This window comes from Pteropus vampyrus, unplaced genomic scaffold (genome assembly GCF_000151845.1).
Source record: "Pteropus vampyrus isolate Shadow unplaced genomic scaffold, Pvam_2.0 Scaffold14, whole genome shotgun sequence".
In the NCBI taxonomy this organism is placed as follows: domain Eukaryota; kingdom Metazoa; phylum Chordata; class Mammalia; order Chiroptera; family Pteropodidae; genus Pteropus; species Pteropus vampyrus.
Genome location: NW_011888795.1, coordinates 6,349,516 through 6,362,333, shown reverse-complemented (window position 1 = coordinate 6,362,333; position 12,818 = coordinate 6,349,516). Strand labels below are relative to the sequence as shown.

The window sequence follows — 12,818 nt, the reverse complement described above, 5'->3', positions numbered from 1 at the left end:
CTAACATAGCCTCACTTTCTTCACGTGTGTAATGGTGTAGTCATGAATGGGCCATTGAGAAGATAAACACGTTATCTGTCAAACTGAATAATAGGTAATTTGCTCTTCTTTGGTAGATGGGGGTCTATTTTGTTTTTAAAAGGTAGATTGCTGAATGGATAAACAAAATGTGGTACATCATTGCTCCTCGCCCCAAAAAGATTATTATTCAGCAACAAAGAGGAATAAGGTACTGATATATACTACAACATGAATGAATCTTGAAAACATTGTGTAGTGAAAGAAGCCATTCACAAAAGACAACATATATGATTCCATTTTACATGAAAGTCCAAAATAGGCAAATCCATAGAGTCTGTAGAGGCATAAAGTAGATTAGTGGTTGCTGCCAGGGGATGGGTGGGGGATAGGGAGTGATTAGAGTGACTGCTAATGGGTATGGGTTTCTTTCTGGGGCAACAGACGTGTTCTTAAGTAGATTGTGGCAATGTTTGTACAACTCTGTGAATATACTAAAAATGGAATTGTAGACTTCCTATGGGTGAATTGCATTGTGTGTGAATTATATCTCAATAAAGCCGGTAAAAAATAAGTAGACTGCCTTTCGATCTGCGAGTTCTGAGAGGTGGTGCTTCAGTGAAGCATATAGTGTATAGCTTCAAATTTTAAACTCACTTTATTTTGTTTTTAGCCTAGAAGTCATAGGTACTTAACAGTGATGCCCATACCTAAGGAAAAATTGACAACACAACCAGAGCTACCAAACTTGAAATCTCTTTCCCCTCAACTTCATGCACAAGATTTTCAGAGCTTTAAGATTTTATACTTCCAGAAATGTTGATTAGTGAGATACTCGATAAGAAATAACAGGGTACTGACAGCCCTGATTGTATAAATAGGCGTTTGGGGTTGTGTTCCTGGTTTGCTTGTCAGTACAAGAGAAATGTATGATTATGTTGAATGATGGTTAATTTCCTTATCCACCCATTTTAAAAATAAAGATGTACGGCTGTAAGACAGGTGCTCAGGGGAAAAAGGAGGCCTGCAGCTTTGATAACGAACCCCAGAAAGGAACCAGTTCCTATTTAGGCGCTGGGCTTTAAGTCCTGGCTGATTTTAGGCTCTAGCTGATGAGTTAGGAAACGGTGGCTATTGCCACACAGAGGATTTTTCATCTACTCTTGTGTTTGTCTGGACAGCTTTTCTCCCTCCTCCTTCAAGATCATTGTCCCACTCTCTGTGACTAAGTTATTGTGTCAACAGAGTTAGAAGAGCAGACAGCGGATGTGTGTAGAGGCTGAATGGGACATTGCACTTTCTAGCTTTGTATATGAACAGTTCATACACAAACATCTCTCTTTGATTAAGTATCCAGTGAAACTAATTCATGTGAACTCCAATTAGACTTTAATGAACAAGTGGGTGTATTAATATCAGCTGAGTAATGCAGGCAGCAAGGATTCCAGTAAGTGACTCACTTCTCTGAGCAGCTCATTCCCCATGCACGGTTAGAGTTACTAGAAAGCTTCCAGCTATATTTGAGTGGATCTGGTCCGGGCCTTGTAATTCTAGCAATCCTTGGGGCTTGTTATTCATCTAGTGACAAAACCACAGTTATCCAGACCTCTGTTTTCAGAGCAAGGATTGAGACTGGGGAGACTTGTTCACATTGAGCAATTAGGCCTTTTTTGGAACTGTGCCCATATGGACTTTTATTTTCTCATCTTCCTTTTGCTTCTTCTTCTTCTTCTTCTTCTTTTTTTTAAAGTGAGAATTCTTTTTCTCCTTAAACCCAGGGGCAGTGTAGGTGAAGGTCAAGGCAGTGAAGGTGGAACCCTCAGTTTTTAACTAAACTTAGTCCCCCTGAATCTTACTTCCCATCTCTGTCCGTTGTTCTCCCTCAAGTCTACAAGCATCCCCATAGTTACACCAGAGTCGGCAAGATCTTCTTGGAATGGTGGGTCTTTCTGAACACAGACCCTGTTTCTTCTAGAGAATGATAACCATACCTACTTCCTAAGGAGGATTAAACAAGATAATGAATATAATACTCTTAGTTTCTTGCCTGATATGTAAGAAGCTATCAGTCAATTTTAGTTAACTTATGCCAGTGAAGGAGGGTTGAGGAAGAGGGCGTTAATAGCAACCATTAATCTACTTTCCATCTCTATAGACTACGGATTTACCTGTTGTGGACTTTTCATATAAAATGAAATCATATAACATGTTGTCTTTTGTGACTGTCTTCTTTCGCTTACATGATGTTTCCAGTCCTTGACAATAAAGGAACTTAGATTCTCCTAGAGATTAAAAATGTCTGTGTCATTACAGAGTGACCAACAGCTTGGAAGAGAGAATGAAGTGAAGATTCAGGAAATGGAGAGATTCCTGAGGTTGGCTACATTTGAGAAGGCTAGGTGATCTTGGCCTGGAGGTCAGAGTAGGGTGAATGAGGTAAGGGGTTGGGAAGGGAGTTTGAGGATGAACAAAGGATATGAACGAAGGCAGAGGCCCAGATGCAGCCAGGTGCAAGGTGAATTCAGTGTGGTTAGAGTAGATGATAGGTTCAGTCTTGGAGGGCTAATTGAGCCTCTGTTTTGGCCCCTAAGCCCTAGGCCCCACTCTGTCTGCTGTTCTGCCTCCCATTTTTTTTGTACCCATCTAGAAATCAGTTGAAAGTAACACAGCAGTCAGGCAGCTGGAGATAAAGACTCAGTTGTAGAATGGGCTTTATGTCTGTTAGCTTAGTGGGCTTGCTAATGCAACATTTCTGAATCAGTGACCCTCTTCCTCTCAGATAACTCCTGCTTATGACAGCTTACTTTGGGCAGCAAGGACTGAGTATATGCTTTCAGCCTTCAGGTAAGTCTCAAGCCTGGGAGGAAAGGGCGGAGTTGCATATACTTAGTTTCTTCTCCAAACTCAATAATTGGGTGACTTCCTCCTCCCTTGTAGACAAGGGGAATGGATGGAAGCCAACATGAAAAAGCAAAAAAGCAAAGGAGAAAGTAATGTTCTGCCACGACCAGGAGACTTTCCCCCATTTCTCAACCAAATCCCAACAGAATTTCTTAGGGAAAAAATGAGAAGGCTGGAAGGTAAGACAGGGCCATATTGTTGTGAAATTGAGGGACAGTTTTCTGAGCAGGGACGATGTAATTCAGTCTGTAATTTGGGATAGTTAATCTACTTAGGAAACAACAATTGAATGTACACTAAATAACTCAAACTGGAATAAACAGGTCTTGTGTAATGCTGTCAAGGTCTGTGGTGTAAGAATCAACCACCATTTCAGAAATTACAACCACTCCTCGGTGTTAAACTTCAGACATCACACTTGAATATCAGACTCTTTGCTGCCCTCCCAGACTTCTGTTAAGAGAATGTCATGGGATAAAGAAATCCATGGGATAAAGACATAAATTCCATAATGATAGCAGAAGTGGGAGAGTCCAGTTGAATAGGTAAATTTCATTTTTGGAATTTGTGATAAATCAGAAGGGATTTTTGCCAATCAGGAATTAGATAAATAGACTGATGATACAAATTAGGAACTATACGTTGCTTATAGGAAACAAAAGAATGTATATTAGATTTAAAAAATGCAATTCAATAGTTTATTTGGCAATTAGAGCTAGGTATTTCGTTCTTTAACAGCTCCTTAGGGTATTATTTCTTATATATAGCCGAGAAAAGTCTGTTATTCCCATTTTACAGATGAAGAAACAGTACACAAATATAAAGATCATTATTCAAGGATACTTGGACTAGTTTTCATTAGCCAGCTTAATTCTTTGTTTTATTTTGGGGATTTTATTTTGAAGTGAATCAGTAGGATTTATTTATAGGTTTTCACAAGGCCACTGAATTAGACTAGGTTTTGACATACAGAGGAATCAGGGAGGTGTAATTAGCTAAGCTCTCTGCCTTGTTGTTTCAACAATATTGAAAGCAATATGCAGATGGTTTGCTCATTTGCTTTCACTTACTGTCATCTTTTTCAAGATAATAAACTGAATATATTGTAGAGATTGATTAATTAGCCTTCCTAAGGTAAGTACCTCTGCAAACACATCTCTACAAACCCAAATCCTGCCCAAATTTTCGTTTACCTCACTCCAGGGCTCCTGAGTTATTTCCTTTTTTCTGGAGACATTTGACAGATCACACTGCTCTTCGTTTGGGGGCAGCTTTCTGTTGCCCTGGGGACAGCTCTCTGTTATCCTGGTCATCCTCTGGTCTTCCTTTCCTCTCTTTGTTTACCAGGAACACATGTAACTTACTGGCCTCTTATTCCTCCTGGAGACACTAGCCCAGGTACCCCATTGCTTTCTTTACCTTTGGTTCTCTTGAGTACCCATGGTGATGGTGGCTCCAAACAGCAATAGTTTTCACCTGAGTTTGTGGATCATCTTTCCTTAGGGAACTTTTATCAGAATTCAGATTTTCTGTCTGCATCCCTAAATTTTTCATCGTCACTCTGGGCATTTGCATCTCAAAAACCTTTTTTTATTTAATTCTGATGGGCACCTCGTTTAAAATCTACTGTTCCCATTTTACTTATGCTGTGAAGTGCTCAGAGTAAAAGCTTTTAAAAAAGAATTTAATCCAGTGGTTCCAGGATGAGAGAGGCACTCAGGGTGTGAAAAGAGTGAGTAGTTCTCAAAAAGGGTGTGGTCTCAGCTGGAGAGGAAAATATATGATTCTATAAGGAAAGAAAGGCTCTGGTGTCCTGACCGTCTGCTTCTTTTATACCTCAGGCTCATTCCCATAATGAATGTTTATTCTGCCCAGTGATAATTCTGTTGTTCCTACGTGAATGTGCTATCCATTCTGTTTTATAAGTTTTCACAGGAGCTGGGACGAAGGGTAGGAGTTCTTAGCTCAGCCCCACTAAAGGCAAGGCCAAGTATGAGGCTCTGTCTTATTCTACAGATTCCAGCCTTTCAACAAAGACTGAACTTCTTTTCTTGCCTCCAAACCTTAAGCATATTTACCCTTTTCCTACATAAACTCCCTACATGATAATTGTCTCATACCTTTAGTAACATACCACATTTTGTTAGAATCAGTTAACTCTTTGTATAAAACACAGAAGATACTAAATGTGGTGAGTTTACTCACTGGCAGAGGTGAAATGGAGGCTAGCCTTCCCTCAACCGTCATTATACTCATTCTGGGCTTTTTTGAGTGTACTATGTGGAATCAGTGTTATGACTTCTCAGTCATATCTTTCCTATTTTAAAACTGCAGAATTGATCTTGCCATCTTACCAGGGAGCACATCGTCAGTAAATTCTAATGGAAAAACCTGTCTGATGAATGGCAGGAAGACGGCACAGCAGCACTTGTGAGTCATTCCAAGACCAGCTAGATTTGAGCTGTGGTACTTCTTCGATACTGACTCTAAACCTCCCTCGGCATTCTGCCGTCTTAAGCAGCTTTCAAATCTTTGTCTCTGATTTTCTTATGTAGGTCAGACTGTGTCTTTTCTTTAAATTGTGCCTGGACATCCCCTTAATAGATTGGACTGGTCTTGTGAATTGGATTTATACGTTTATGAAAGCAGTCATTCTTGAAGGGCGTCTTCCCCTCCCACAGTGGGGCAAGATGTTATAGGGGGCCCAGGTACTCTTATATATTGCAGTTTTTTATTTTTATTTATTTTTATTTTTCTTTAAGTAGAATGTTGATACTTTGGAGTGGAAGGAAAGCAAAACAGTTTTGGAGAACCTTAAGAAAAAAACCCGAAAAAACAAAACTTTTCCTGAGATAAATCAATGGATACTATAAAGAAGGCAATAGGGCACCAGGAAACCTTGAGAAAGGTCTACTCTGTCTCATTCTGCTCTATAAACTTGACTGCCTGACTGTCAGCGGGGATCCTTGAACCCATATTTCTGGGTTGTTAACTAGATCAGATGAGCTTATGCATATGAAAATACTCTGTAAATGAAAAAATAAAAACCTTTTAACATAGTTCTGGCATTTTTTCTAAAACAAAATAAACCTTTCTTTTTTGATTATAAAAGTTATATACACCTATTTTAGAAAATTAAAATGCACAAAAATATAAAGAAGAAAATTAATACGCCCATAACCCATCATCCAGAGATAACCGCTGTTTACATGTATAACCACTCTATTCTTTTTTTTTAAAGGGGATTATTTTATATATACCTAGTTTTACATGTTTTCTTTACATAACATTGTAAACATTTTCCCATGTCATTAACCATTCTTTAAAAGTACACATTTTAATTACTGTATAATGTTGCATTATGCAGGTGATGTATTTGCATATATTGTGATATATTTGACTACTGTTTCCATTATTAAGTGCAGACTGTTTACCAAGAAAAGAATTTGCTTTAACACAAGGCAGGGGCACTTGGCATTATTTTTGTAGTAGAAAAATTTGACATTTCATTTCATTCTGAATTAATATGTGTTAGACTGGAGATTAGCAGTATTTTTAGTTAAGATCTCAGTAAAGGTAAAGTTAGACCTATAGAATTGTTAATTTAGAGAAAATCGTGACTAAAAAATCTAATAGGTCAAGTTCTCTTAATTAACATAACATTCATCAGAGAAACATTGAAAAATAGTATGGATATTCTCATAAACGTATTGCGTTAGATAAGTTGTCTCATGCCTTCTGGAAGGCTTTTAATTTTGTCTTATCAGGAGGATGCGATAAATTTGTTTTGCTCACAGGGTCTTTTTTTTTTTTGCTGGGCATATTCATAATACTATAGTTATCACATTTTTGAATGTAATGATATAATAATGAAGAGAGACCTTTGTATATTTTTTAAAATGGAAATTTAAAGAGCAATAGTCTAGGAGAGGGAATTGTACTAGTGTTTCAGTCTTGAGATTGATCTTTTTGTTATGGATTTGTCCTTTGCTTTTCTTTTTGCATTTCTATGTGTCTGCTTAGCACTTTGTCATCTACATTTGCCTGAATTCCATTCCTCTACTTGTCCATTCTCCAACGCATCCATCCTTCCGCTTACTCATCCAATCATCCTAGTCATTTATCCTCTAGCCATTCTTACCTACCACTCTCATCTATCTCTCTCCATCTCCATCTGTCATCTACATCCATCTATTCACCTATCCATAACTACCTGTAAAGAGAACAGAGACTATTTTGATGAGAGCATATTTGTTTCTTTGTTGCTTTTTATAAAGGGATGATAGGGGCCAACGCCATGAGAACCTGAAAGTTAAAATGATTACAATTTGTTCATTTTTGTTTCACTTCAAAATCAGGAGGGATGTTTAGAACTGATTTGATTATCTACTCTATGACGTTCAGCAGGATGTTCTTAATATAATTCATCTTGTGGATTAGTGTTTCAACTAATATTTTCTTAGAAATCAGCTACCAGGAGATAGAATAAACAAGAGCTATGATATAGATTCTGAGTAGTATATTCAGAAGGGGAGTAATTTTCTTCAATTTGGACTAAGAAAGAGTAAAAAATCTACAAGTGCCGTCTTTCTAAATTTATTGACTTAAAAATATACTGTAACATTTTCAAGGAGTTGAGATATATTATACAAAGATATTTTTGAGGCATGGGAACCTGTGTTGCACTTGATATTTGGATAAAATGGAAGAAACCAGCTGTTATTGAAAACCCTCGTTTGTTTCTGAAAAAGCCGCTTTGCGCTTATCTTATTTCATTCTCACAATGGCCCTGTGATGTCTTATAGTATTCCCATTCTCTAGATAAGAGACAGAGGCTCAGAGAGGCTAAATGATTTGCCCACATTGATGTGGTTAACGAGTGGCACAACTTCTATGAAATCAAGACCCGTTTGACTCTAAATAAAACGGTTACTGTGCAGTAAACCATACTGACCTTGTGCAGAAGACTTGTAAAACCTTAACTATATTATCAGCTCTCCACTTTATGTTTTATATTTACTTGGCCTCTGAAAAGGGTCCTGCAAAGAGCACAGTTTTTAGTTCTTTTCTTGAAAGATGAGAGGGTTTGCATATGGACGTGATAAAGAAGACAGTTCTTAGGATACGGATATTAGTTTGACTCTGTAAAGTTGACTTTGGTATTTGACAGGATGAGCTTTTCCTCATGTGCAGCTATGTGTTTGTGTTTGACTTAACCTGAGTCTCATTAGTCAGCTTGAACTAAATGACACAAAGATCCCCTTCACAAGATGCATATTTTGAAGGCAAACAAACCAATGAAATTTAATAACAACTCTCTCCAAATTTTGTAAGGTCTAGAAAGCCATAAACAGTATGTAAACAATTGATTGTGGCTATGGTTCAATAAAATTTTCTTTACAAAACTCACAGTGAGCGAGATTTGGCCCGTGAGCCATAATTTGCCAATACCTGTTCATGAAATAATGAACTTTGTTTTGTTCATTGCTATGTAACCAGTGCTTGACATATTCCATAAATATTTGTTAAATGAATGAACTAATGAATCAGACTCCTTCTCTGATCTCTAAGATCTCATAATCCAGTAGAGGAGATAAGAAATATATGTATGAGAGTGTGGAGGGCAGTGAAATCAGGTGGTATTTTAACTGGATCCTGAAAGATAAGCAAGTATATGTCACCAGCCAGAGATGGAAGGAGCATATTGCCAGCAGAAGACACACTCCAAAGAGACAAGAAGAAGGGCATTTGTGGTGAATAATGTGCAGTTCGATTTTTCTGAAGTAGGATTTCCCTAACTTATCTGATCATTGAAAACACTTTTTATTAATAATACAGATTTGCAGCATTCTCTTTGGAGATTCTGATTTATTAAGGCAAATTTGGGCAATACTAGTTTGTATAATAAAGATCTGAAAGGAAATAATAGTTGAAGATGACACTGGGAAGATAACTGGGATAATTTCTAATGGGAAATAAAGTTTCTAATGGGAATAAAATTTCTAATGGGAAATAATACGCAACAGAATTAGTATTGACTGATGGCAACTGGACCTAGAATTACACCGTACATTCTTTGCCACAGAATTGGGACATCTGCCCTACTTATTGGCCTGCCTTTATAAGTCTCTTATTGATCTCATAGGAATACCTTAGTCTTTGTGATGAAATGCCATATAATTTAGTCAGTTGTGTAAATTATGACGTAGCTACTAGATTTATGGCTTTTGAATCTCTGGGTTGACAAATATCTAAGAGGGCAAATGGATTAAAATGACTTGGTAGAAAACTTGCTTTCTCTTCATGTAACTCCAGTTCAGAGGGCAGTTTAATTTGGTGCCCAGATTTGTAGAATGACTATAAGGAGGACCGTCTGTCTCCTTTTGAATAATGGGGAAAATGAGTCAAAATGTAGGCAGCGACTTGCATAAGTTCTGTTACCAAATTATTGGCAGAACTAGGAGTGTAATGCAAATGCCAAAGTACTCAATTTAGTTTTTAGTTTTTGTTTCATAATTTTATAATAAAACTCCTAATTAACATAATTTCTCTCTATTTGAGAATCTCATAGCCTTTTTCTCATTCTTTTTCTATTCTGTTTATCATAAAGTTATACCCTAATGTCTTCTAGACTGGTATCCCACGGTTACTCCCAAATAATTATGACTGAGCTCTGTTTCCCTAGAGAGCTTAACATATTTCCTCGCAGTTAGCATGTGTTCAGCAAATAATTGTAGACTTGTAATATCTTGAGCATCTTTTTCTTTCTTGTGTGTTTTGACTCAAGTTTCTTTTCAGCTATATTGTCAGAAAAGTCAGGTTCTTCTAGAATTGTTAAATATAAGATACTTTCTCTTAAGCTTCCTCAAAAAATATTGAATTCCCCATTATGGCTGAGACCTTTCTTAATAGCTCTATTGATAGTTAAATGTCAGCAACTTTAAAAAAGAAATGTCAGTAAATTATCAGAGAAAGAAATTGCACATTTACTTGAGTAGACATATTTTAATTGACCACTTAAAACAAAGATTATAACAAAATCCTGAGAAATTTCATATCTTGCACATTTATCTTAACTGCCATAACTTTTTTTATTTGTATTTCTTAGGAGGCTTAATGTCTTCCGCATATGGTTTTATGTGTACATTCGTTCCTCCCAGTAGATGGTGAGCATATTGAGTCGAAGCTTAAAAAAAAGTGAGTTTCTGCACCCTCACAAAGCCTCGCTCTGTAGATGCTAATACTAAATAAACCTTTACTCAAAGGAACATTGTTAGAAAAGGGCCAACCTTATCTTCACTTATTTACTTAATTCTCTCTTATTTTGCATCTGCCTTTGTACCATGTTTTGTGCTTAACATTGGTGGTGAGACTGGATTGGGGTTAGGTATGTAAGCGTGAATAAAGATAGTTCTCATCTGCTTTGCCGGAGATGTTGATGCATAACAGATAAATATAATGAGATGGAGAAATTTAAGGTAGATACAAATAACCTGTATTAGAATCTGGAGGCAGGTTAATTCCGAAGAGATGAACCAAGGGAGGCTTCAGCAAAGGGACAATGTTTGAGAAGAGCCGGAATATATCTTGGTCTTCCCTTTCAATCATTGGTTTTGATCTTTGTCAACACACACACACACACACACACACACACACACACACACACTAATGTTTTCTTCTCTTTGCAACCTGTTTGTAGCTTTAAGAGTAGAGCTGTCTTAACATGGGGCAAAGGGAAGAGAAGAATAGGTTTCATTGTAATCTTTGAGTTTCTCAAATTCTGAAAGACACAGTGGCCAGAAATTATTGATATGACCCTTTATCATTATCGGTATGGACCACAAGTACATTGTCTAGAGACATACATTAAGTCCTTACTTAATGTTGTTGATAGCTTCTATGAATTTAAGCAAAACCATGTATAATGAGAACAACTTTACCATTGACTAATTGATATAAACAAGAGTCAAGTTCCTATAGCATCTCATCAACGTTAATAGGGAAACAATGCTGAACGAAATGATGTTATTCGAGGACCTGCCGTATCCTGTTCTAAAGTAATGGTGTTCTTTCCAAGAATTTTTCCATCAGTTGTTGTACTCCTCAATAATTAAATTACACTAAATAGTTTCCTAGGTGGAGGGAGCATAGTGTGGTGGAAGAAGTTTCGATTTTGACGTCAGACAGTCCTGGTTTCATACCTAACTTTTCCATTTATTTATGTGACCCAAGACCATTATCCTTTCCAAGGTTCAGTTTACTCATTCTTGAAAATGGTGATAATGGAAAAGTACTTTACAGAGTTGTGGAATTAAAGGAGCTAATGTTTGCAGAGCTCCTATTTCAATGCCCAGGACATGATACATCATCTGCCTACAGGGCAGATAAGCTTAAAAGTGAACATGTGACATGTAAGTGCATTTGCAAAGTTAACAAACAGATAAATCTTTGACTTCCACCAAGAAATGCTTCCAGTCCCTTTTCTGGAAACACAAAGCCCTTTTATCTAGATTTCCTTTTCCCACTTTAGAGGCCTGGCTACAGGAAATAGTTTGTTTTCCTCGTTACTGTAGGGAAGATGATGGTGCAAGTAAGCTGATGAAATTTGACTGGTCCCAGGCCGTGGTCTGAGCATGCGTTTTGGGGAAAGAGCTGCAGGGTGTGGTGGGGGCTGTGGAGACCCTGGGAGGGCTCTCTCTGAAAAAAGTGGAAGCTGCCTGGAGCTAATCAGTTGTTACCACATGGGAACGCTTTGTCAGATTTTTATGTGAAATCTTTAATTTTTAAAACCTTGGCTCGTTAACATATTTTACAAACGCCGTAAGAGTTACTTCCTCATAGATAGAGAAAAATACAACTTATGATTTCACTCAGTAACATCAACATCAGCTCAAAACAACCACAGCAAAATACTTAAAAAGTTCACACTGTACATGGAAGACAGAACCCATTTAAAGATCAGAATTGACCTGCAGCCCTTCAGTGTGCATCTCTTGTGCATACTTTTAAATAATGAAGATAACGGTGAATGATGGCCAACACTGAGTCCTTTCCGTGTGCCAGGCACTCTGTTATGGATTTTACATATATCACTTAATTCCTAAAAATAACCCAGAGTGGTATGCATTACTATAATTATCCCATTTCACAGATAGGGTCACTGAGGCTCAGAGAGATTAAGTATCTTTCCTGAGATTACACAGATGATAATAGCTGGGTTTCAAACCAAAGACTGTGCACCTTCAAAACCAAGTATACCTGCGGTTTCCAACCCTGATGATATGTTAGAATCACTGGAATACCCTTAAAAATACTGTTGTCCAAGCTCACCTCCAACCTAAACAAATCAAAGTATCTGGAGGTGGGACCCAGGCGTGGGTTATATTTTCAAAAGCTCCAAATCAATAGTTAGAAGTAGAAATAGTATAGATAACAACCTCCCTTCTCGCATCAAGCTCTCCCTATGTCCTGTACCCTATTTTATTTTTAAACATATTTATTGCCTTTTGAAAATTATGTTCATTTATCTGTTTGTGAATATTCTGCCTTCACCACTGGGATATATAGTCCATGAGTATAGGAATTTAGCCTTTTTTGGTTCTTTGCTATATCCCCATCATCTAGATTAGTGCTTTATACGTAATAGTTATGCAGTAAATATTTATTTGAATGAATAATTGATCCTTCACTGCAGGGAACTTACAGTCTAGTGAGGGAGACAGATAATACATACTTGGTCTTATGAGATAAGCTGATAACAGTGATGGCTGAGCTGACTTTATTAAAACTTGGAAGACTGCTGTTAGAGGTCAGGTAAATTGTCTTGACATGTACTGAATGGACTGTGGGGCATTTTATTTGTTATCTGTAGTACTAGACTGCATCCATTCTGTGCTCTG

The 12,818-nt window shown here is 37.3% G+C and overlaps 1 protein-coding gene across 25 annotated transcripts in view; it reads left to right on the top strand.

Moving 5' to 3' along the window:
• The window catches only part of LPP (LIM domain containing preferred translocation partner in lipoma), a 640,361-nt gene that overhangs the window by 129,430 nt on the left and 498,113 nt on the right, over nt 1-12,818 (top strand). For 4 of the 25 annotated variants that reach the window (XM_011381711.2, XM_011381647.2, XM_011381736.2 and 1 more), the window contains 2 exons: nt 2,332-2,454; nt 2,798-2,862. The exons of 19 other annotated variants lie outside the window; for them this stretch is intronic. The gene's annotated coding sequence lies outside the window, so the exon portion shown is untranslated. Of the gene's footprint in view, nt 1-2,331; nt 2,455-2,797; nt 2,863-12,818 lie in introns of those variants that run through there. 2 more of the 25 variants (XM_011381682.2, XM_023525814.1) reach the window with 1 other exon arrangement.